The sequence below is a fragment of the Podarcis liolepis genome (genome assembly GCF_965112155.1).
Source record: "Podarcis liolepis genome assembly, chromosome: 9".
Taxonomy (NCBI): domain Eukaryota; kingdom Metazoa; phylum Chordata; class Lepidosauria; order Squamata; family Lacertidae; genus Podarcis; species Podarcis liolepis.
In genome coordinates, this window is record NC_139564.1 from 26,829,550 (window position 1) to 26,854,039 (window position 24,490).

The window sequence follows — 24,490 nt, forward strand, 5'->3', positions numbered from 1 at the left end:
ATTGTAAGTTCATGGAAGTCAGTGGGTCTTACTTTTAAGTATACATGTATAGGATCGATTTGGCAGGCCCCAAACATGACAATTGAGTAAATATAGAAACGAGAAATTAATGTTGTTAAAATGGATATTTATATAATACTTATAGTATGCAAAACGCTTTACACTCTTAACTTGATCAGCATTAGAATGCTATTGATTACTGCTCCCATACTACAGGTGGAGTTTCAAGGATTAATATGTTTTCTAGATAAGGCTTCAAAAGCAGAGAAAATATATAAAAATGTATAACTGGAATATTAGAATGTATAACTGGAAAGTCCCCCCCCAACAACAAAAGCCTACTAAAATGTTGTAATACATATAACCAGTTTACTGCTCCTATCATTTCTACTACTGATATTACTACAGCTAGTAACAGTTCAATTGCTGCTTAATTACTGAGATCATAATCATGATTAAGCCAATGTTTATAGATTTCTTGCTTAACTTTAATGTTTCAGATGCTTCCTGCAAAGCGATAAGGCTCTAGACAGATACAGCAGATCATGTGAAATTCTCCACAAGAGTTCACTGCAGTTTTGAAGCTCTGGTGACACTGATAAATCACTGCAACTTCACTTTTGGAGTACATCAAATATCACACACACATCTTGGGCTTTACAATCTCATTAGGGTTATTCACTGTCCCTAAACAAATCAATAAGTGGTCCTTACAGCAAGCAAGAACAAAAAAAAACACCTTTTGAATTTTTGCTACCAGAAAGGGGGGGGGGAGGGGGGAAAGTAGAGCATTCTTAGATGAAATCTCATTTGTTTTCATTCCAGTTATATATTTTTCAACACTAGAGGGCAATATGTTCCTATTTTTCCTCATACAAGAATTGCTATCACCTCTTTTACTACCGAGGCAGCTTACAAAACAAAGGGCTTCGCAATCAACCTCAGAGTCGCAACGAGCTAAAGAACAGGTTTAAAAGTGTATTGGAGACTTTACTGCTAAAACAATATAATGTAAATTATCATAGATAATATACTGCTGTCATATTAATACTTACAATATTTCTTACTTTGGACCAGTAGGACAGGTGAAATTAGAAGGCTGGTGTTTTCTGTCTTTTTGTCTTTCTTTCTCTTAAGGTGAGTTGGGCACCAGAATTCTAAGCTATGAAAATAATATTTGGTGAAAAAGAAAATCTGTTTTGGATTAAATTATTGATAATATAGCTAACAAAATCCCAATCATGAGGAAACATCTTGACAGATGCAGGTTTATTTTTAAATGCTCTCTTTCTGTTTTCTAATTTTGGAAATACGAAGGCACAAACTAGTCAAAATTAGGAACATTTAAGTTCTGTTCACATCAGTGAAAGTGTTAAGGCTAGGCTTAAAATCTCTCATTAGATTTAATGGGATTTAAAAGCACTTAACTTTGGTGGGGTTGTATCTATGATCTGTAAATTAGTACGGCTATAGCAGGGTGATATTGAAAACAATGGCAACTTGTGACTGCAAACATAATATTCCTTGGAGTTATGAACAATATGGAAGATAGAAGCCCCCCCCCCTTTTCTTCTCTCTTGATTGCACAACATACACATTTCTGTTTGGAGAACTGTATTACGAAACTCAGAAAAATGCTAATTTCAAAGGCCAGCTGTGTTTATATTTGTGTATATTTAAAGGAAATGACAATTACATATTTTCCATCTTTACAGTGAAGGGGTTTCTTGTCTATCAGTTTCACCACTGCTTTTTCAAGCCACTATAGTAGAAATAAAAGAATGTCTAATATTATTGTTTAAGGTGGGATAATTTTGTGCAAAGATTGTGACGGACAGCAGTGAAACAAGACAGTCTCTTCCTTCCACCAGTTACATAACACATCAGAAGAAGCTCCTTCGCTTTAATAGCAGAACTTACAATGGGCTTCAAAATCAAAACCCCCAGTCAATTTCAACTCTACAATGAAAGGAGCAATTCCTTCAAGATGGGAATTTACTTCAGCAGTTTTCAGTAAGCAATGTGATCTAGACACTATTTATAAACTTCCTGTCCTTCTTAAAACTTTGATGGTATCTCAAGAGCCAAATGCAAAGCAACCACTGTTCACTCACTTCTCAGATTTAATGGGCAGAAGAGTGGAACTGTTCGAATGCTATTTCTGAAAAGAACTACTGGGCAGTTTTCCTCTGAGTATCTGTTTTTGGGAATTGTGGGTGGGGAGAATGCAATTGCACTTGGGCTCCGCTCATGGGCTTCCCATAGGTCACTCTGAAAGCTGGGTGCTGGGTGAGAAGGTCCAGCAGTGTTCTTCTTACATTCTCATCTTGATATTGTATGAAGTCCCTTGACCTCATTGAACATTGAACCCCAGAGATGACATCCCTTGATGAAACTGGCTCCCTTAACAACATGAGTCTCATGCTCCTCAGTGCCTGTTGAGTGTGCAGAGTAGGAGCTGATTCATTGCTGGTGGAGTTCTGGGCTCTAGGCCAGAGGACTATCCCTTTAAGGCTTCAAAAGAGGTGAGTGGACAGAACTTGGGAGAGATAAAAGGCTGCAGTTTAACCCCAGACCTTGCTGGAGCCAGTTGTCTGCTTAGAGATACCCAAGACCCTGCAACTTTAGATTGACCCTAATCTCTACTTCCTTGATGAAGCATTCATCATATCCCATGGACTTTTGTTCAGGACAGTATATCAACACTGCATATACTTTCTCTTTATATAGGGGTGATGCTAGACATGTGGTTGAACTAGCCAGAGGCCATTGCATGGAATACATGCAGAGAGAGCTTTGCGGCTGAAATTTTTCTCTGCTGTTAATGAGCAGTTATGGATTCCTCCATGCATGCCTGTGCCACACATTGCCTTCATAGAATCATAGAATCATAGAGTTGGAATAGACCACAAGGGCCATTGAGTCCAACCCCCTGCCAAGCAGGAAACACCACCAGCACTCCTGACATATGGTTGTCAAGCCTCTGCTTAAAGACCTCCAAAGAAGGAGACTCCACCACACTCCTTGGCAGCAAATTCCACTGTCAAACAGCTCTTACTGTCAGGAAGTTCTTCCTGATGTTTAGGTGGAATCTTCTTTCTTGTAGTTTGGATCCATTGCTCCGTGTCCGCTTCTCTGGAGCAGCAGAAAACAACCTTTCTCCCTCCTCTATATGACATCCTTTTATATATTTGAACATGGCTATCATATCACCCCTTAACCTCCTCTTCTCCAGGCTAAACATGCCCAGCTCCCTTAGCCGTTCCTCATAAGGCATCGTTTCCAGGCCTTTGACCATTTTGGTTGCCCTCCTCTGGACACATTCCAGTTTGTCAGTGTCCTTCTTGAACTGTGGTGCCCAGAACTGGACACAGTACTCCAGGTGAGGTCTGACCAGAGCAGAATACAGAGTTCATTCTGTGCTTTAGCTTTTCTGACTTTGTGTCTACATGTGCTGGCTATTTGTTTGAATTCCTCTTTGGTGGTTTCCCCCCTTTTCCATTTTTTGTACACATCCTTTTTAAATCTTAACTCAGTTAAAAGTTCTTTAGATAGCCACCCTGGCTTCTTTAGGCACCTTCCATGTTTCCGTCTCATTGGTATTGCCTGAAGCTGTGCTTTTACTGTCTCCCTCTTAACAAACTTCCAGCCATCATGAACTCCCTTTCATTTTAGTATTACTGTCCATGCGATCTCACCCAGCACTTCCCTAAGTTTTATGAAGTCGCCTTTCTTAAAGTCAAGAAATTGAGTCCTAGTATGCTTGGCTGCTCCTTTCCGCTGTATAGTAAACTTCAGAAGAGCACGATCACTCGCGCCTAATGATCCTTCCACTTCTACCCCCCTAACCAGGTCATCAACATTGGTTAGGACCAGATCTAATATGGCTGTTCTTCTTCTTGCTTCTCCCACTTTCTGGACAATGAAGTTGTCTGCAAGGCCAGTGAGGAATCTGTTTGACCTTATGCTCTTGGTTGAGTTTGACCTCCAACAAATATCCGGGTAATTGAAGTCCCCCATTACTACTATCTCCCTTCCTTTTGCATGCTTGGCCATCTGTTCCAGGAAGGCATCATCTATGTCCTCCGTTTGGCATGGGGATCTATAGTAAACTCCCACAATGAGGTCTCTGTTATTCTTCTCTCCCTTAATTTTGACCCAAATGCTCTCACTTTGGCTTTGAGGTTCTAAATCTTGGATCTCTTCACAGGTATACACATCCCTGACATATAACGCCACTCCTCCTCCTTTCTTGTCTGGTCTGTTTCTCTGAAATAGATTGTATCCCTCCATTATTACATTCCGATCGTGGGACTTATCCCACCAGGTTTCAGTGATGCCTATTATGTCATATTTAGTTTGCTGTACCAAGAGCTCAAGCTCATCTTGTTTATTTCCCATGCTTTGCGCATTAGTGTACAGACATTGAAGTCCATTAATCATTCCCCCATGTGTCTTATTTAAGGATTTTTTCCTCCCACCACTAGGTCTGCGTGCTGTTTGCTCCATTTGGTCTATGACATTTGGATGATCATCTTCATCAATTGATAGACTCCTACCTTCAGGAGCACTGTCTCCCTCCCCCACATTAGTCAGTTTAAAGCCCTCCTGATGAGGTTTCTGAGATTTTTGGCAAAAACATTCCTCCCAACCGTTGTGAGGTGCAGCCCATCGCTTGCCAGAAGTCCGTCTTCAAGAAACTGCAGTCCGTGATCTAAGAAACCAAACCGTTCCTGTTTACACTATTTGCAAAGCCAGCTGTTCACTTCCACTATTTTTCCCTCTCTCCCTGGGCCACATCGTTCGACTGGGAGGACAGATGAGATGACAATTTGTGCATTTAATTGCTTCAATTTCCTGCCCAGAGCCTCGTAGTCTCTTTTGATCTTCTGGAGGCTATTGCTTGCAGTGTCATTGGTTCCCACATGAACCAAGAGGAAGGGGTATTTGTCAGTGGGTTTTATGATTCCTTGCAGTCGTTCAGTTACATCTTGGATCTTAGCCCCAGGGAGACAGCACACCTCCCGAGACATCTTGTCAGGCCCACAGATCACTGCTTCTGTTCCCCTCAGTAGGGAATCCCCTATCACCACTACACACCTCCTCTTAGGTTTGGTCGGGGTTCTTCCGTGAGCTGTCTGTTCCAAGGTCGCCTGCACATTCCCTGAGGACTGACTTTGCTGCTCGTCTTCATATACCTGATCGACTGTAATGAGGGAGAGATCCTCAAATGGAGTCTGTTCTTTGTCTTCCATGCTAGGGGAGAGGACTTCAAAGCGATTGTGTATTTCTAAACAATCAGAGCGAACCCTGGGCCTCCTACTTCTTTGAGTCACGTTTCTCCATATATCTGGCACCTGTGTTGGTGAACTAGCCTCCTTCTCAGGGGTGTCCCCTGTCTCCTCCTTGGTGGAGACGGTATTCTCTGTTGCTTCCAAGAAGAGCTCCAGCTCTCTAATTCTTTGGAGCGTAGCTACACGTTCCTCCAGTTGCTGGACTTTGTCTTCGGGAGGCAGCTCATTCTTCCCTGTCTCAGATTCTCAATGCTTATCTTCTCAAGCTGGGCTGAGGATGCAGTTGAGCCGCCGAAGACAGAAGGATGCACAAATGAGGACCGTTGGGGAGATAGATTCCGTTTCCTGTTATTTTTTTGACCATTGTGAATGTTTCATTATATAAGGACCATTGTACCAATTATGAGCATTTATAGCAATTATTCTTGAGAGGCAGCAAAGTGCAAGGCTGCAGGCTACATCTCTTTGTCAGAGGTAATAGCTGGTCTTCAACAAAGTTTCACTCAGAGTAGAAACATTAAATTAATAGACCTAACTTAGCCATGTCTATTCATTTCAGTAGGTGGATTTCAGTGTAGTGTTAGCTGGGATATGCATGTGCAGAATGAGGTCTGCTTGCACACCAGGATTGCTCCCCTATATTTCTTCTGCAGGTTCCTCCAACTCTCCAGAGCTAATTTTGGGAGCACAGGGTGCAGGTAGAGGAGAGGCAGGACAATCCCATTGCATGAGAGAAGCTTGTTCCATGCATGCAACAAGTTAGTTGAATCCAGCCTAATGGGTCTACTCTAACATAAAGTTAGTTGAATGCCACCATGTATAGCAGCTGTTCCCAGAGGGTTGGCTATGGGTCCATGTGGCTCTCGCATTGACTAAACTGTATTTGAAGTGTGTATTTGGGTGTGTTTTGTAGTTTGTGACAGTAAACCTGTTGAAGGTTTGGTGCCAGAGATCGATGGCTGATGGGCAGCATCTGGCACAGAGCACAATTCTTTCATCTCTGGGTCTTTCATTATAAAAAGGACCCAGTCCCACGATTCCCTTTTATGCCCATGCTCATGTTTCCAGAATTTGCAAATCTAATGATTCTGTTCCGAACCACTTCTCTTCTCCTAAGTAATATACAGACTGAATACTGAAACAAAACTGTGGCCAGCGCCTAGACAGTTTCCAAGATACTACAACTCAATACATTAAAGCGTATCATTGGGATTTGAAAATGGGTTTTGGCTACATTTTGGACCATGTGTCAAGTCATTGCTCTGAGCCAATTTGATTTAATTGAATTTTGCAAGTAACTTTTTTTTTAGTGAGACACTATCAAATGCTTTTCGGTGAAGTCCATATATATTACATTTACAGCTGTTTTTGTACTGCTGCCAGCAACACAATCAAGTTTCTGAGGTATGATTTGCTTTCCTCTTTCAGCCAGGAGACCTGCATTAATGCAACATTAAGGTAGCTCTGTTAAAAATAAAAAGAGCCAGGCGATGCAAATGCGGAGGCTCAAACAGCAGCATTAATATGCACACATACTCAGTGGGTTTTATGGCGCACAGCTGGTGACTGAACAGCGATGGTAAACTAAAAGCAAAACAGGAAAAATATTATCGATGTGATAGATAACTCTTTTATTTTATTTGTCTCCCACTCCTCATTTCTTTACTTATCCTTATCTGTTGTGTTTGTATCATACAGTACTCAAGAACGCAGTTAACCACCTCTCTGTAGCCAGGTCTCCTGGGACTAGATAGCATATGATGCCACATATCCTCTGCTGGGATATGATATAAATCTCCTTTCCCCTGCAAGCTCTTTGCATATGCCAGGGTTTACAAAGAGCATGGGATTAGAGCCAACAATAAGTGCAATGGGAAATAGATACCCACATACACACACATTAAGGAATTCATACATTTGGTTTCTCTCAGTTTCTCATTTTTCAATTCCACATTTCCATATCACTTTTGTGACTTAAAAAACAATCCTAATGAAACTGCATCTGCATTTTAATGCAATTTTTACTACTTACATTTTTTAATGCAATTTGCGTATAAAGACATTTCTGCAAAGCAATTTTCCCTATTGTAATGCATTTGTATGTTATTTTCTCTAGCACATATTTGTATGTAAGTAAATTTTTATTTATACCCCACCCTCCCCAGCCAAGACTAGGCTCAGGGCAGCTAACATAAAATATCAAATACATTAAAACACAATCAAGCAATTGATTAAATTACAGCATAAAATTAGAATCAGGATAAAATTAAATGACTGCCCACGAATTACAACCATAGGGGTCGGGAACCTCAAGTATTCATCAGGGCCAGCTATCCATGTTGGTCCCACATGAGCCGATAAGAGGGCCAAAGAGGTAACTTACAGGTTCCCATAGAGGGGGGTCAAACTGAGCCCGGACCAATGGCCAGGCGGAAGAGCTCCGTCTTCCAGGCCCTGCGGAAGGATGTCAAGTCCCGCAGGGCCCTGGTCTCCTGTGATAGAGTGTTCCACCAGGCTGGGGCCAAAGCCGAAAAGGCTTTAGTATATTTATATGCACATTTTTTGAACACATTATTTGGCTGGAGAACTGCATTGCATAATTCGTTTCAAAGACCGTTGTGTTTTGGTTTGCATATGAATTGGGAATGTGTACTTCTCAACCCACATGCAGGGGATCCGGTGTGCAAACAGAGCTCTGTATTACCAGAAGCTGTCCTTTTATCTCCTAAGAGTTGTGGACTATTTGGGGTATGTGACAGGAATCCCCACATCATGGAAAAGAAAGAGCGCCATCTCAGATTGCAAGAAGTTGCGCTGTGCACATAGGAACCCCGCAAAGTTTTGGACCACACACATAACATCCAGCAGCAATATGTCCTAATAGAATGTTTCACCAAGGAATGTAGAATAATTGTGATAGAGAAGATATGCACTTAAGGTTAAGCTGCACATGGAACAATTAATAGTATTACCAGACCACTGTTGTCTAGTCCTTTGTAGCCAGTTTGGCTATATCAGCCTGATTAGAAAATCAGGATGTGAGATAGGAATAGAAATGTTTTCCCATACATTTTTCTCTCCTCTCTACAACACTCCAGTGTTTTGATTTATAGTTGCTTTAGAAAAAGAAAAATCAGATTCAAGAGACACATGTCTTGTTTCACCATTGTGGATTACTCTTAAAGTGCAGGTTTGCAGGACTACTTCTACTTAAACTCTCAGAAATCATACCTCATTAATGAGGTATAAATTAACTTTTGCTGTGTGCATAGCTTAATACCATGCACTCCACAGCTGATCCTCCTGTATCACAGGGAAGAGGTGGTAAATCTGAAGTCACAACCAGCACTGTGATACACAGGATAAATAACCACCACCACAAATTGCATTTAAAATGTTCTAAGCATTGTAAAGAGATAAAAGGCCACGTCACTCACTACAAGCTCAGACTAACCTTCCCACACCATATATTTAAAGCATAATAAAAACACATTGAAAGCATCTTAGGAACTGTAGCTTGTTGACTGTAGTTCTGTAATAGGAAACAACAGTCTCCAAGAATCTTTGGGGGAAAGCTATATGTTTTCAATGTCTTTTAAATGTATGTGGTGGATGTGATCTCATGATACAAAAGGGAAAAAAGGAACGATAGGGGAGAGAAAAGCAAGCATTAACACAGGGTGTTCTTTCTGGCAGAGAGGGGGAAACTGGGCTCCTTCAGCTGCTCCTTCTCTGGTCGATAGATTTTTAAAAATAACCTTTGTAATGTGCCTTATTTCACTTTCTGGTTTTGTATTGCACCGTCTTGTGTTTTTAAGCTTCCTGGTGTGGACTGCACTTAAAAAGAGAGCCTGTCAATGAGTTCATGACGATAGATGGGTCCATACTGATCTCCTTGCCATGGTGGTCTTTCTGGGAGGCAGCAGGTAGAACCTCCCAGTGACTCTTGGTCCCCTGGCCTGGAGTGTATTTTCCTCCTGTTCTGCAGACCCAGCACAAGAGATAAATGCTGAGAGTTGTATAGATGTGGAAAGAATAAGTGAAAACTTCCCTAAATCCTGGGTTGTAATACGAAGGCATTTTGTCTGATATTCAACTAAGCCAAAATCGTGGTCATGAATTTTAATGGGTCTGTTCTAAGTAAAACTGAGCAGAATACCACCCTTTTAGATTACATGCATTTTTACATTTCTTTAGTTGATTTCACTTGGCTAAACAAAATGGGAACTGGCAATGTAACAAAATCCTAGTGCCTTTGAAGTAACGGATTTGGAGTGTGCATCATTTTCTGTGTGCACATTCAGGACTTGTTTGCCTTTCTGAATGTAGATAAAACTCATGACAATGTTGGGGAAAGCAACTGAAGTTCATTGATGTGCTTTGGCACTCAAAAGACTAGCTCAGGTTAAATTTGCCATTCCTTTAGAAGAGATTTGCCAATGATTACCAAGGTGTTCCAGCTCTCAGCGCATGTGTGAATCAGCGCTTGAATTCTACTGCCTGGCACTTTTGTGGTGCACTAGAATCTTACAGTGTTCCATTACATGCTGTCTATGTATATGACTACAGTGGTTTGTAAAATGGTTGGGGCAGCAGGGATATAAAAGTCTATAATGCACTAAAAATATCACCAATGCAACATGAATGCAAAACTCCACAAACCACTAAACATTTATGGTAGCAAAGAGATTGCATTTCCCTTTACAGCATAAAGTTTCCCGAACTTCTACAAACAGTTCAGCTGTGTTGTGTTTCCAGGGTTAAAGCTGCCGCGGCATTCCTGCCCCAACCCCCCCCCCCCCGGAATGCTGACACTATTTGAAGCATCTTGCAATGGTTGCTTGAATACAAACACAAAATAAATTAAAAGGATTTCTTTTTAATTAATACAACAACAACACACTGATAGTGAATATAGAAAGAGTCAGTGGGCCTGGATTGGGTTCTGCTCTTGGTTGTGTTAGATAGCTGAGATTATTATTTCTTTGTCTTTCAAACTGACCAATTTGTTCATGGAGCAACAACTCCATTTTTAAAAAAGCAAAGTTTGGTTCTGTCATACGCCCTTTTATGAGTAAATCCCATGGAAATCAGCATATGGAAAAAGATTACATTATGCATGAAAATCCATGTTGGTTTCTCAAGAAAAAAATAACTGAGTGGGATACTAGAGTTTTTTTTTGGGCGGTGGGATTTTACAAAACATTTTGAATTCCAGCACAGTATTATTTTCCACGTATTGTTTTATGAAAACCAATTTATAAGCATGCTGGTGTAAGAAATTGCTACAAAATAGGAGGTCTTATTAAATGATTGAATGAGCTCTTGTACTTCAAAACAAACCTGGGTCATCAGTCCCCACTGATTTCAGTAGGTCTGAAACCAGATAAACTAATGTACTTCCACTTCAATGATTTGTAGAGAGGGCTGTATGGAAAATTCCCTATATGTTTATTTATTTATTCTAATGTGTACATCTGTAAAGACTTTAAGATTATATGCATTTTTTATATTACTTTGGTGGTTTTTACATGCTCAAGACATGGGCAAGGGCAATGTTACAAAATGTGAGAATCTTTAAAGAAGGGATATGAATACACCATGTACCATCAACTTCTGTGTGCTGTAGAAGTGGCACATCCAGTACCTGTTGCCCTTTTCTAGCTATGATTGCTCTTGCAATTACATTTCCATGCAATCCTTTCAACATAGCTTAGGTCAAGCAATGACTCATTATATGAAGAATTCTTTTGTGGTCCTATGTGATGGAAACGAGAAGGTACAATAAATTCACTGTTCTTTTTCCACCTTAAAAGGAAAAAAAATCCCTTTATTTATTTATTGCCTCAAACCCAAGGAGGTTTACATCGACATGACCAAAGTAAACTTACAGTAATATTCAAAGTGACAATTCAAAGGCAGTGATACATAAATATCCAAAAAGTTAAAACATCCAGCTTCTCACATAAATGCATGATGTATGACCCACCATTAAAAACAGCCCAGCAGATGAGAAAACATCACCAACCAAATGCTTGGCAGTCAAGGACTGGTGCTGAAAAGAGGACCATGTTTATGAAAGGCAGCATCCTTGAAGAGAATGCTCCATAATTGGGGGCCCACTATTAAGAAGTCCTCTGTCTTATAGCCACTCACTGTACTTTTGCTGGAGGATGGCCACCAATGATTTCCTAAGGGTCCAGACAGGTTTATGCAGAGAGATATGTTCTAGAAGGTATGGGTTTTTCAGCCACGTAAGGCTTCATAAGTCAAATCCAGCACTTTGAATTGTGCCCCCAAATGTATTAGAAGCCAGTGCAGTCATGCCAGGACTGGTGCTATAAGTCTGAACTGCTGGTCCTCATTAGCAATCTATCTGCAGAATTCTGTACTAGCAGATGTTTCTGGACAGGCCCACATATAATACATTGCAGTACTCTAACCAGAAGGTTTCCTGAACACAGATAATTAAAACTAGGTTACCCACATGCTGGCTGTGGCCTTTTTAAAGGCACTCTACACTACAGGTACCACTTGGATCACCAATGATAGTGATGGATCCAGGGGTATTTTGCAAGCTGCAACCCTACTCCATTGGGGGAGGACAACTTCACTGAAGACCCTGCTGGCACCACACTGCCAAAAATCTGCAGCCACCACCATCCCATCAGCAGATGCTTTGGGGTGACCTAGACTTTTTAAGTCAGGGTGGCTAAATATGGCCCTTCAGATGTTGTTAGACTCCAATCAGTCCTTACTCCTAGCATGATGGGAGTTGTAGTGCACACCATGTTAGACACCTCTAATTATATACCTGCTGGGATTGTGGGAGTTGAAGTCCAACAAATCTGGAGGGTCACAGATTTCCCATTGCCATGTTATATGTGAATTTACACCAGGGATGGAGGGGGGGGGGAGGATTTTGCTTGCATTTAAAGGAAAACTGACCAAATTTCCATGTTCTAAAACAAAACAGGAACCAAAACCCAGCCTTTCTTCAAAATTTGCATTTATCCAAATTTTGCAATGCAGTTCTGCAACTAAGTGTACAAGAATGAATACACTAGGGTGAATTGTGCATCAACATGCATATACTGATGGAAAGAACGTAAAATGCATTATAAGAGAGGAAATTAGTCTGCAAAAATGTGAATATTGGGATAAATTCACACTAAAATGCTGATGAGTTTTCATGATTTTTTAAAATGCAAATTGATGTGGAAATGTAGATAAGTGAATTTAAGATTTGCCAGGCTCAACAGACAGCAAAGCTTAAAACTCCCACCTCTTATGGTTCTTGCTCTGTAACTTATATGGGGGAAAACATAGCAGGAAAGAGGAAATCTGCAGAAATTTGGCAACTTTACTCCTTACTTCAATATACACAGGCTAGGATCCAAAGAGACATTTTCTGGATATTTGTGCTTTTCCAAACAACTTCTCCATATGTGGAGTTCTTCATCCTCCCCCCCTCCCCAGTCTCCCCCACAAAGCAGTTATGTCAATCAATGGATTAAGAGCAATGTGATGTTAGTGGACATCAGCACCTGGATGCACAATTCAGCCTTTGTTTTATTCCTCTCCAGCTAGCTTGCAGAAGAGTTTGTTTCACTAAAATGAATGGGGGTTTTGTGCATCCGGTTGCTAATTTTAAAACCAGGCAATCAAAAAAATGGGTGAGAGGTGGGGAATTGTTCACAACTACAGAACAACAATATCTATATCAGAAATCAAGCAGGGCACATTAGCCTGTTTATTTACTTATCCATTTAACTCTAGCCTGGTTTCCAACTTGCACAAAGTAATAATGCTGCTTTATTCCTCACTATTCCTCACAGTACGCCACATCTAGAGTACTGTGTACAGTTTCAGACATCACATTTTAAGGATGTAGACAGCAGCAGGGGTGAGGCCACAATGCTGGCTTCTCAGCAGTAGGAGGAGCAAGCCAGAAGCAAGTTCAAGATGGTGGAGATGCACCAGTGGAGCCAATCCAGCATTTGCACTGGTGCACCTGCACAGCCCTGACCTCGCTGATGGCTGGCCCTTCCCTGCCTCTCTCCCCATGAACAACAGCAACACTGCTGCTGGGAAGCTAGAACTGCAGCTCCACCTTACTGGGTGAACCACTTCTGGATTGGTAGATTGGAACAGGTTCACTGGAGGGCAGCGAAGATGTGGAAAACAACTAACCCCAAGGGTGCAATTGAAGTGTTGGGGTGCAATTCAGGCTGTGGGCTGACATACCTTTATGAGAAGGGTACAGAGAGAGAAACATCTAACCTTCCTAGACTGTCCTAGTTGTGCTGACCTATTGACCTTCCTTCAGTGACACCATCAGTGCTGCTGACCTCATTTCCTGCTTCCTCTTCATCCTCACCTTGGAAGAAGAGACACCAAAACAATCATAGCTCTTTGTATCTCCACCTTAGTTAGACAGAACTAATATCTTTCCTATCAACTATGTATTTTCCTGAATACATTTTTCTTTCTTATTTTCCAAATCCAGAATCTCATTGTGATTATATCCATGGATAAAATGTGCTCCTCCAACTGGGATTCAGTTAAGCTTCCAAGCTGCATGTTAACTCTAAACACCAACAGGGCGCAAATTATAGGAAGGTCAATTTCAGTTGAACATTAGGAGGTGCATCAAGCAGAGGGGTGGAGGGAAGATAGCCACATGTTTGGCATATGGGTTTCCTGAGTTGGAAGAGATGTCCTGCCCTGCATGCCTTTCTCCATCTTTAGGGTTCTATGCGTTTCTCGCATGCGGGATTCTGTCTTTTAATTAACTAAGCAGAATGTGTATTTGTCCCCCAGGGGCTAAAAAGAAATGCTTGCTGCAGAGAACTGGCTGAGAAGAGGCTCAGACATATGGCTAAATTACCCCTCCAGGACAAGATACATCTTGCCAATGCAAGTCAGGATGCCTCATCCCCACTTGCTAACCTGTGCTTTGGGCCATGGGCTATTAGGCTTCTGGTTACTGCACACTCCTGCTGTCAATGTTTGTGCACATACCACACCCTATTACATTTCCAACTCCTTGAATGATAGAGGCATTCTGAGTGCATCAACATTGTGTTGGGCTTCTGCATTTCCCAGCACACTCTTGGGTGTTATTAAAGGATGCCAAATGTTCTCCTTCACACATTCTGTGGCATTCAAGAGCTGATGCTTTGTTCTCCATCTCCTTGTCTATCAGGATTTGTGAAAACTGCAAAAACAACACTTCACTTGTCGCTTTGCACTTTAGACCGATTTCCCTAGCCGCAACACACAGGTCAATCTGTATTATGAACACTAAACTGCATGCAAACAAAGCATGCATATTGCACATCCTTCCCCCCGCTTGTTTCCTATTGAGCAGCCCTGAATGCCCCAAGATTCAAAGGTAAAAGTACACCACATTGTCAGAGTAGCCTTCCCACTATTCCAGCTATTATCTCACAAGGAATGGGGGCTGGAATTTGTGAGCAGAGCAGAGCCCAGTAAGGCTTACATGTTGCATCTTCATCTTAGTGCAGCTAACATTTGCCAAACTGTCAGTGTTCATCAGGTTGAAACTGCATTCCTAAACATCACTAGCAACACAAATATGGTACAGACGATCCTATATTAAAACTTAGAATAAAAGAATCATAGAGTTGGAAGGAACCCCAACGGTCATCTAGTCCAAACCCCTGCAATGCAGGAATCTCAACACACAGTCCCCCAACCTTACTAGACCCTGCTTAGCTTTGCAAACACACTAGCAGTTTTATTGCTGCACAATCTTCTGCATTATGAACTTTCCTGATTGTTCTGCTAAGTGGGGCCCTGTCCCAAAGTTTAGCCCTGATGGCACCACTGAAAATGTGAAGAAGCAGAGAGGGACAGCCTATGGAAAGGGTTGTAGCTCAGTGGTAAAGCATCTGCTGTGCATGCAGAACGTCCCAAGTTCAACCCTTAGCATCTCCAGGAAGGGCTAGGAGAGAGCCCTGTCAGAAATCCTGAGTAAAAAATGTTCCCCATCCTTATTCTACGTGAACTGGAATATACACATGAATATAGCTGGTGTACCACTGACAACCATAAAGAAGGCTGATCGCTGAAGAATTGATGCTTTTGAATTCTGGTGCTGGAGGAGACTCTTGAGAGTCCCATGGACTGCAAGAAGATCAAACACATCCATTCTTAAGGAAATTAGCCCTGAGTGCTCACTGGAAGGACAGATTGTGAAGCTGAGGCTCCAGTACTTTGGCCACCTCATGAGAAGAGAAGACTCCCTGGAAAAGACCCTGATGTTGGGAAAGATGGAGGGCACAAGGAGAAGGGGACGACAGAGGACGAGATGGTTGGATGGTGTTCTTGAAGCTACCAGCATGAGTTTGACCAAACTGCGGAAGGCAGTGGAGGACAGAAGTGCCTGGCGTGCTCTGGCCCATGGGGTCATGAAGAGTCGGACATGACTAAACGACTAAACAACAACAACAACAATAACCACTGACAAAGATTTCTGTGATCATGGGAGCTTGAAAAAATGCTACAGACAGAATCCACACGTGTCTAATTCACATATTATGTTATGTATACTTGTGCATTCATAAGGAAGGTTGACAGAAAGAAGACTCCCAGAGCAGCCAATACCTCTTCTGAAAACAACCTGTACATCAGCTCCCCTTAAAAAGATGGGTAAAAAACCGTCTTCTCCAGATTTACAGTTCAGAGAAGGGGGTGTTTTCATGACCATCTACTATTTCCTGAACTTGGAATGCTTGTTGACCTACCATATTTTCCCATTGTGTCTTTCTGTACCCTTTCACTTCCCAACTTAGGTTCTGCTTTCTACGTCCAGCCTTTTTCTCAGGAAGTGGAGAAGAAACAGGTTGGTCTCAAAAATCTCTGGATCTGAGCCATCTCTAATGATGTGCTGCAAGAAAGGCAGAATGGGAAGCAGCCTCAGGTGGAACACCCTGAAGATGGCCCTCAGGCTATTCAGACGAATTTGGCGTCATATAATATTAATAGTCAGGAACACTTTGGGACCATTTTTAACAAGACAAGAAAACTGTAGATGTAACCACCGCTCACCGTTAGTCATATTGAGATGGGGTCGAGGAGATGGCAAAATATGATCAGGAAAAGAAAAAGTTATTCTTTTGCTTTTTGATGCACTCATGGGAAAACCTGCCAAGCCTTCTAAAATGTTCAGTGGTGCAGGTAGGTAGTTTTAGACACTGGGCTATGGGCAGATCCACACTGTACATTAAGAGGATGTTCAACACACATTAAAAGCACATGACTTTACCCAAAGAATGCTGGGAACTGTCGTTTGTCAAGGTTGCTGGAAATGGCTGTTTTGTGAAGGGAAAACAACCATACCCAAGATCCTTTGTGGAAGTTATGGGCTTTAAATGTTGAATATGCTTTAAATGCATAATGTGAATCTACCCTGGATGGCTTGATCCCCACCTATTTAAATTGAAATGTGAATACTTCAAAATGTGGTATGCCATCCCTGCAGTTTTTGAAGGTCCTTCTGCTCATTCTGTCAAATGGGGCTCTGGTCATTGGCCCTAAAGAATCACAGCAAATACAAATAGCACATTAAGGGAACGTTAGGGTCACTGCAGACAGCATGTTCCACATGGAGGGATATTTGCACAAAGCCCAATGCAATATGGTACCTCCTTTTCTAAGATACTGCTTTATGCATGACCCAATATTCAAGCACACACCATTGTGAGCATGAAACAGAACCGAGAATGAGACTAGTTAGGCAGAGAGGAGAAGCTTTGATTCAACATCTTATGTCACATGAGGCAGAAATCAGGTAGCCCTGCATCCCTTTCCTGACTCCTGTAAAACTGCATTGTTGCCATACGCTCCTTGGGAATGGGGAGGAGAGGCAATTTTGTTCCGTTCATGTTATTGAGTGGTCCAGCACTCACTCACTAGGATCCTTTGGGATGTGTGCGTGAGTCTGTGCATGTTATGTATACAGTGGTCTGTGTTTGCCTGAGCTTGAGTCTGGACTCTGGATTCTGAGCCTCTGTGTTCTGATTCGAGACCTGATATCCAATCACAGAACATTTCAGGATTTGGGCCATTGCCATTGGCCCTTAAACTCTGAGTTATGATTCGCAGCGTGGGAATTTAGACAGCAAATCCCATTGATAGTGGGAGTGGCCCAGGCCTTCAGAAATGTATATAAACAGTTGCTTTGCCCCTGTTGCCCAGTTCAATAAAGGTTCTTGCTGTTGTCACTGCATCTTGCTTTGTGGGAACCCACCTACACTTCAGTGCACACTGCACAAGTACTGCATCTCTGCAAACAGAGGATCCTGTGGAGTCTTGCAACATAGTGAGACCTGCAACTGACCTCCTGGTTGTGGGTGGGTATATTGGACAGCCGCAACACCCGATTGGTAGGTCCCTCGTTGCTGGGTTTAATTTGGCCAGTGGGGTGCAGTCTAAATGGATTGAAGGGCCTATATAGAATAGAATCATAGAGTTGGAATAGACCACAAGGGCCATCGAGTCCAACCCCCTGCCAAGCAGGAAACATACATGCCTACGCACGTGACCCAGAGCTTCCTCTTTCAGCTCGTGCATCGGAACACCTGCCCACCTCTTCCTATATTTAGGGTATTTTGCGATTGACCTTGCTATGCCGTCATGTGTCGTCTGTCGTTGGGACAGGGGCACGGCAGGAATTTCCCCACTTGGCTGATTGGCTGTTGCTATTTGGGTTTCGCCTGCCGTGTAGCAAATCATCACAACTTGTAAGGTTGCAGATAGGCACTGGTTCAGGTGATAGGGATGGGAACGGTCTCACCATCCCTATGTGAAGGGTATTCCGTTAAAGGAATCCAGGGACTCAACTTGGTTTGGTCAACCCCCGAGAGGGGGTTGTGCCTGTGCCTGAGTCCAGGGGAGCATCTGGGGAGTGGACATAGTCTGTTCCTGGGCTTTCCGCCTACCTCAGGTGTTCACCCTTGGCTGACCTATGATAGAGCTCTGGGTCAGCGCTGCCTGCAAAGGTGCAGGGAGCTAGTTGAACCATAGCCTATGCAACCACTCACTTTCTGTAATCAATAAAGTTGTGGCCTAAATTCTGCCAAAAATCAAAACTAAAATTTGAGTCAAATGTGTGTTTCTTTAGCGGGGAGGTCTCTGGGTCTGAACACGCAAACAGGCCCTTTATACACACTGTGCCCAGCGTAAACAATGGCCATTTCACTAGGACTTTCTTTATATGCTCCAGAAATATTTGGAGCCATTCTGTAAGGTAGGTCAGTATGATCAAGTCCATGTTACAGATAATAAACATGTATATAATGGATAGAGGATGGGTCAGGTGTGGCTGAGAGGTACCACCTTGCCAAAGATAAGTGAGAATGCAGGTGAACTGAAATGTGAGAGAACAATTGCCAGCACATAACCACATCAGACCAAACAAGCGAAGGAACAGGATGACCCTGCATGGATATGCCCACAGGTAAACATCTATGCTCTTAGCAAACTCCCAAGGAAGACTAACTTTACGCATTGGGTGGCATTCAACTCAGTGTTACTCAGAGCAGACTTACTGAAATGAATGAATCACTGAGTTATGGTCGTTCATTTCAATAGGTCTTCTCTGAGTAAAACTAAGTTGAATACCACCCTTTACGTGCTAGATTAATGTTTTGCCAAACTAAGGCACAGTTTAACACACATCGCCTGCAGTCATGTATTTTAACAATTGCTCAGATTTTGGGTTAATATGCATGATATTCCTTTTTTTACACCACTCATTTTTATAGGTTAAACTCCATTCACATATAAAATGATATTAAAGGACATTTGCGCTTCCTTTTTTAAAAATGGATATAACACTCTTCTGCATGTCTTTCACAATGTACCGTATAGGAGGAGGAATTTAAAATTATTATTAAGTACAGCTACACTAGCTTCTCATTAGGAGAAAAGGAACGCTTGCCAATATGAAATGGAAACTTTTCCGAGACAAAGCTAAGGTACAATAGTGTGCTTTTACATAATGTTTTAATGAAATTCAACCCAGAAAACATTCTTCTCAACAGCCATACCTGCCTAGTCTGGCTCACAGCCAGATACTAACATTCTCATTTTCTTAGCTGAGGTTCTGCAGAACTTGGAAATCAGAGATGATGGCCCAGGCATCAATGAGCTACCCAGGAGTTCAGCTCTCTGCTGTGTTACCCAGCAGGAGCCCAGGGCTCTGTTAGCCATCTATCCATCTACTTACCTACCTGTACCTACGCAAATATAGGGGTGTGTGTGTGTGTGTGTGTGTGTGTGTGTGTGTGTGTATAAAGTCTAGCAGCATTAGCCACCTAATCCCTGTACTGGCAGCATAAAAAATTATTCATGACATACTTCCTATATTGCAGTCAGCTTGCATTTCCCTACATAAGAGATTATTTCCATGTAGGAAAATGATAATATGTGAAGCAGCCCACCAAATGTTAGGTATTCAAATATTATATCCCTAGTAAATATGTTTGTATTCCAGTCCTTGAATCTACTGCTTTAGAAAAGGTTATTAAATGACAATTCATACTGTTGTAGACTAATTTAAGTAATCACCAGATCACTAGATTTTCATGCAAATCGGGGGACAAAAGTTCTCCTCCTCCCAGTTTGTGGAAGTGGGATTGAGAAGTGAAGCATCAAATTGCTGAGAGCCACTTGAATCGCAGGTGGAACTGAGATTCTGACCTAACTCTGTCAATAATTTACCTACCAGGTATGGTAAATACTTGCTGTTAGAAAATGTTCACATTGGGTCAGAAAGAACATGCTCACTAAGCCTTTGCAATTCTCTGTTTCTTAGGCTGCAATCCTAACCCCACTAACACTGGAATAAGCCCCACTGAATTTAGCAGAATTTAATTCTGAGTAGATGGTTTAGGATGGCACTGTAGGGTATGCTCTTGCCCTGTAGCTATCCCAGGAGCATGATATGTTAAGGATTGCAACCAGGGGACTTATTTATTCCTTCATTGACCTCATTTTATTTTAATATGTGTTCCTCTAAGTGTTTTTGCTTGAATTTTTAACTCTATTTCAAAATATAATTCCAGGAAGAAGACAAATCCGAAAGCTATCATTAGATATGACATCTCTTAATGTTGGAAACATTTGCTGAGTTGAATTTCTCATCCTGTCAGACAACTTTTGAGAAGTTAAGTTATAATTGACCTGGAAAGGAAAATTATTTTAGGAATATTGGATGTCAGCCAAAGGAAGCCTATATTTCCAAGAACACTTTCCTAATCATTCCATGCACAAAGCAATTCTAGGCATGTCTACTTGGAAGTAAATCCCACTGAGTTAAAGGAGACATATTCTCAGATAAGTGTGCTTTGTGCTGTTGCCCAAACTTTCAGCCTGTCTATATATATTCAAAATGCAGGATTATTTCATGCAGTTTCTTTCTTTTCTAAAAAGTGTGCTATGTACATTATATGCAATTTGTGTTTGTAGGTATGAAACAAATTTGTTCTGCGCAGTACGCTATTTTTCATTTCTTTCTAGATTTCACAGCAGCTTTGCTTGTGAGTAACAAATCTAGTATGGTCAACTTTGAAGGTTAGCAACTGGAGGAAATGCCCCGTTTCTGCAGTAAGGCATGATCACTGAGAATGATGATAAGTTTGATCACTGAGACAATTATGACAATGATGCCTTGCCATTGTCAAACCATCCAGCAGTTATCACAGGGTTTATAGACCCATGAAGTTCTGATCAAAGTTGCCAGAGTTGAAATTGTGGGCTTTTAAAAAGCTTATATACAGACCACTTGCTTGTCATTAACTCTGATTTCCCTCTCTATATACAAATATGTAGAGAGGGAAATCAAAGTTAATGACAAGCAAGTGGTCTGTAACTCAGCCATTGCTATTTATATTTAAAACTAATTCACAGGCTTTGTTTTATTCTGTCAAACTGATGGGACAGAGGAGAACTATTCAGTAGCATTATAGAAAGCCCTCACCCTGTGCCAGGTTGGCACTGAATTGTGAACATTTGCCTTTCTGGAGACTACAAGACATTACACATGTGCTGATAATCAAAGAAGCCCTAAGCTTAAAGAGTGACGGATAACTTTTAACATTTCTGCTGAGAGCTCAGCTTGTGAAATAGACAGTTTCTCTGACAACATTTAGAAAATTTGCAAGCAAAACTTTTCCCTTGTCTTCCATGAGACTTTGGCTTATATCAGCCCCTTTACTCTACCAGAGCTCCATTAATGTCAGTGAAACTGCTTTCAAGTAACACATTGGTCCTGGGCAGCTTTACACACTGCCCTGAACAGATGACTTGAATACAAGTCTCCCTGATTCAAAAGTTTCCTCTGTGTATAGCTTTTGGAGAGTCCAGGATCTTCTGCTGTGAATTAATTTCTTCCTAAGTAGTCTTTGAAAGAGGACAGTTCTAAGGTTGCAGTCCTGTGTCCACTTACCTGGGAACGAGCACCATTCAACATTTACTTCTAAGTAAACATGCACAGGCGCAGACTGCATGAGCAGCAGGATCCAGGAATAAAATATTACTTTGCTTGGACTCTACACTTCTAAGGCAGTGTATATTAAGGGGCATAGAAGCAGGTTGTATGGGAAACATATAACACAAGTGGCTGTAGCTGCTTTCACTTCTGGCTTATGTGAAGAGTATGAATCACTTCTAGGAATGGCTCTGTTTTGAGTACTTCTTCCTGGCAGCAGTGTGACTGGGAGCCAGAAGATAAAGCAGCTAGGATGCCCTGTTTTTCTTGCTGTAACTCTAGAGCAGAAGGCACTTTCTCTTCCAGTCTCATTGCACTCCCGCCCCCGGCCCCCGTTTTCTCCCATACTTAAGCAATTGGTAGTCGCAAACGCAGAACAATCAGTCTCTCTTAAATGTCCCGGACAGATGTTGTTCAACTACAAAATCAGTGGAACAGAACAAATTTGCCTGGGCTGCCTTCCTCATAGATTAGTTATCAAGGGAAGAGCTTTAAATGGTTCAGTTTAAGGATCATCACAGATAATCATAACCTTTTGATCTGCCTTCCTTGCCAGGCTTTTAATAGTCTCTTCTGTCAAAAAGTGTGGGGCAAAGAGCATGAAGTGCAAGTCCAGACTAAGATTCTCAACTTCGTTCCTCCCATCCCACTTCCCACCGTTTTCTAATTTGCTGCTAACTTACTCTACCCTTCTAACCTCGAGACAGACATCCATCAGCAATCACCACAGTTATGCCTAGTGGATCGGAATACTTCAGCTTTGAAACCTGACTGAAAAGCTTTTGGGTTTGTTTGGTTCTGCTCCCCAGTTTCCCCACGTTAGATTTTGTGAATAGTGGGTGTTTTTGGGCGATTTCCTCCATTCCACCAGGCTTCGTATATACTATAAAATTATGTATATACAGTTATTCCATATGTACACATGCACACCATATGTTTACAAGTAAATACACACAAAACTCATCTGAAGCCATGCTCTGTGCAAAGTATGGTGCAACTTACCCAAAGATAATTTATTTTCAAGTAACGGTCCATGAGGGGAAAGGAGAGTCTGGTGTTGAGACGTCTTCATCCAGTTCCCGGCAAGGCAGGAGTTGTCCTTTTTCTTGCAAATATCATACCCACTGCTTGAATAGTATCCCGGGAAGACTCCTTCTGCTCTGCTCCCTGTCCGCTGGATTCCTTTGGAACAGTCACATTTTATTTATACACACACAGTCCTTTTCGGAATAAGCAGCCAGCTGGAATGATTCAAACCTCTGTTCAGTACACCGTTAAAATGCCGCTTCCTTTTCGGACATAGGAATTACACCAGGGAGCAGTCACCGAACAGCAAAGAGGCAATGAGAACTACTTAATCACCCGAATACCAGCTGCTGCTGCTGCTGCTGCTGCTGCTACTCTGCCTCTTTCCTAGCTGTGCTCTTCTCTTTCTCCCTCCCTCTCCGCTCATGTCTACAGAACTATAAAGGCGGCTTTGGAGGATTATGATTGGCAGAAGCAGCCAATTCCTTCAGCTAATCATCCTCAAGGTTTTCAAGGACTAGAAGCTGTTGTGATGTCATCCAGACAGTGTGGGGTTACACACAAACACATTCCAGCAGAAGCTAATTCAGAGATCAGCTGCATTCCGCTCACACCCTAGTGATTGATTAGCTGCTCCTGGAGGATTTGCATAATCTGTCATTGTACAGTTGGGCCACCTCCTTTATAAACCTGGCCAAATTAAATCCAGGAGTGGAAATGCCACTGGCTGCTTTTTGACACCTGCAGCCAAAGCTGTGAAAATAAAATCACAGAGAAATGGGGGGGGGGGGGATAAAAAAAAAGTTTGAAGAGTGATTTCCCGACCATCAAAAAGACAGACATGAAGGATTCAGGGGTGCGGAAGGAGGAGAGGAGAATCGTAAGACAGACAAGGTCTCACCCTTCCAGCACAGAATTCATAACGGTATTAGGACCACTTTAACCCAGAAATGTCAAAAGGGTTGTAGGTTTAAAAACAAGGGGTGGGCACGCACCTCCTTTTCCATGTATTTTCTGTACTGGCGGGGGGCGGGGGGAAGAGTCAAGTTTTGATTTGCGAAACCCCAATTTCCTTGATTCTGATAAATTAAATGTACATTACATTTAAATTTTTTTTGAACTAATCATTCTGGTGCCCATTGTGCTTGCTTACTAGAGGGCAAGTCCCATTGAAATCAGTGGGATTTGCTTCTCAGTAAAAAAAAGGAAAGGCTTTTGCTGTGATGAGCAAGAGCAAAACACTATTGGACCAAGAAATTCCACACCTGGACCACTGATGATCTAGATCAACTGCCCCTTCCTTAGCTATAGAGATTCACCAGATGCTTCTCAAACACTTTCAGGTCCATCTTCTGAATCCTAAGGATTAGAAACTTTAGGGTTTTTTTGTTTTTTTTAAAGGACCAAATTTTAAAGATGCTGAATTCCGTGCCAAATTTTAGTATAAGTCTGTCTATCTACTATCTATCTATCTATCTATCTATCTATCTATCTATCTATCTATCATCTATCTATCTATCATCTATCTATCTATCTATATCTATCTATCTATCATCTATCTATCTATCTATCTATCTATCTATCTATCTATCTATCTATCTATCTATCTATCATCTATCTATCTATATCTATCATCTACCTATCTTTCTAT

General features: G+C 41.7%; 1 protein-coding gene across 2 annotated transcripts in view; it reads right to left on the reverse strand.

Moving 5' to 3' along the window:
* Nucleotides 1-23,422, reverse strand: part of LOC310686517 (bifunctional heparan sulfate N-deacetylase/N-sulfotransferase 4) — a 139,509-nt gene extending 116,087 nt beyond the window's left edge. The window contains exons 1-2 of one of the 2 annotated variants that reach the window (XM_083460255.1): nt 22,816-23,422; nt 1,056-1,162 (exon numbers count right to left, since the gene is read on the reverse strand). The gene's annotated coding sequence lies outside the window, so the exon portion shown is untranslated. The remainder of the gene's footprint in view (nt 1-1,055; nt 1,163-22,815) is intronic. The other variant, XM_083460254.1, reaches the window with a different exon arrangement.
* Between the last annotated feature and the right edge of the window lie 1,068 nt (nt 23,423-24,490).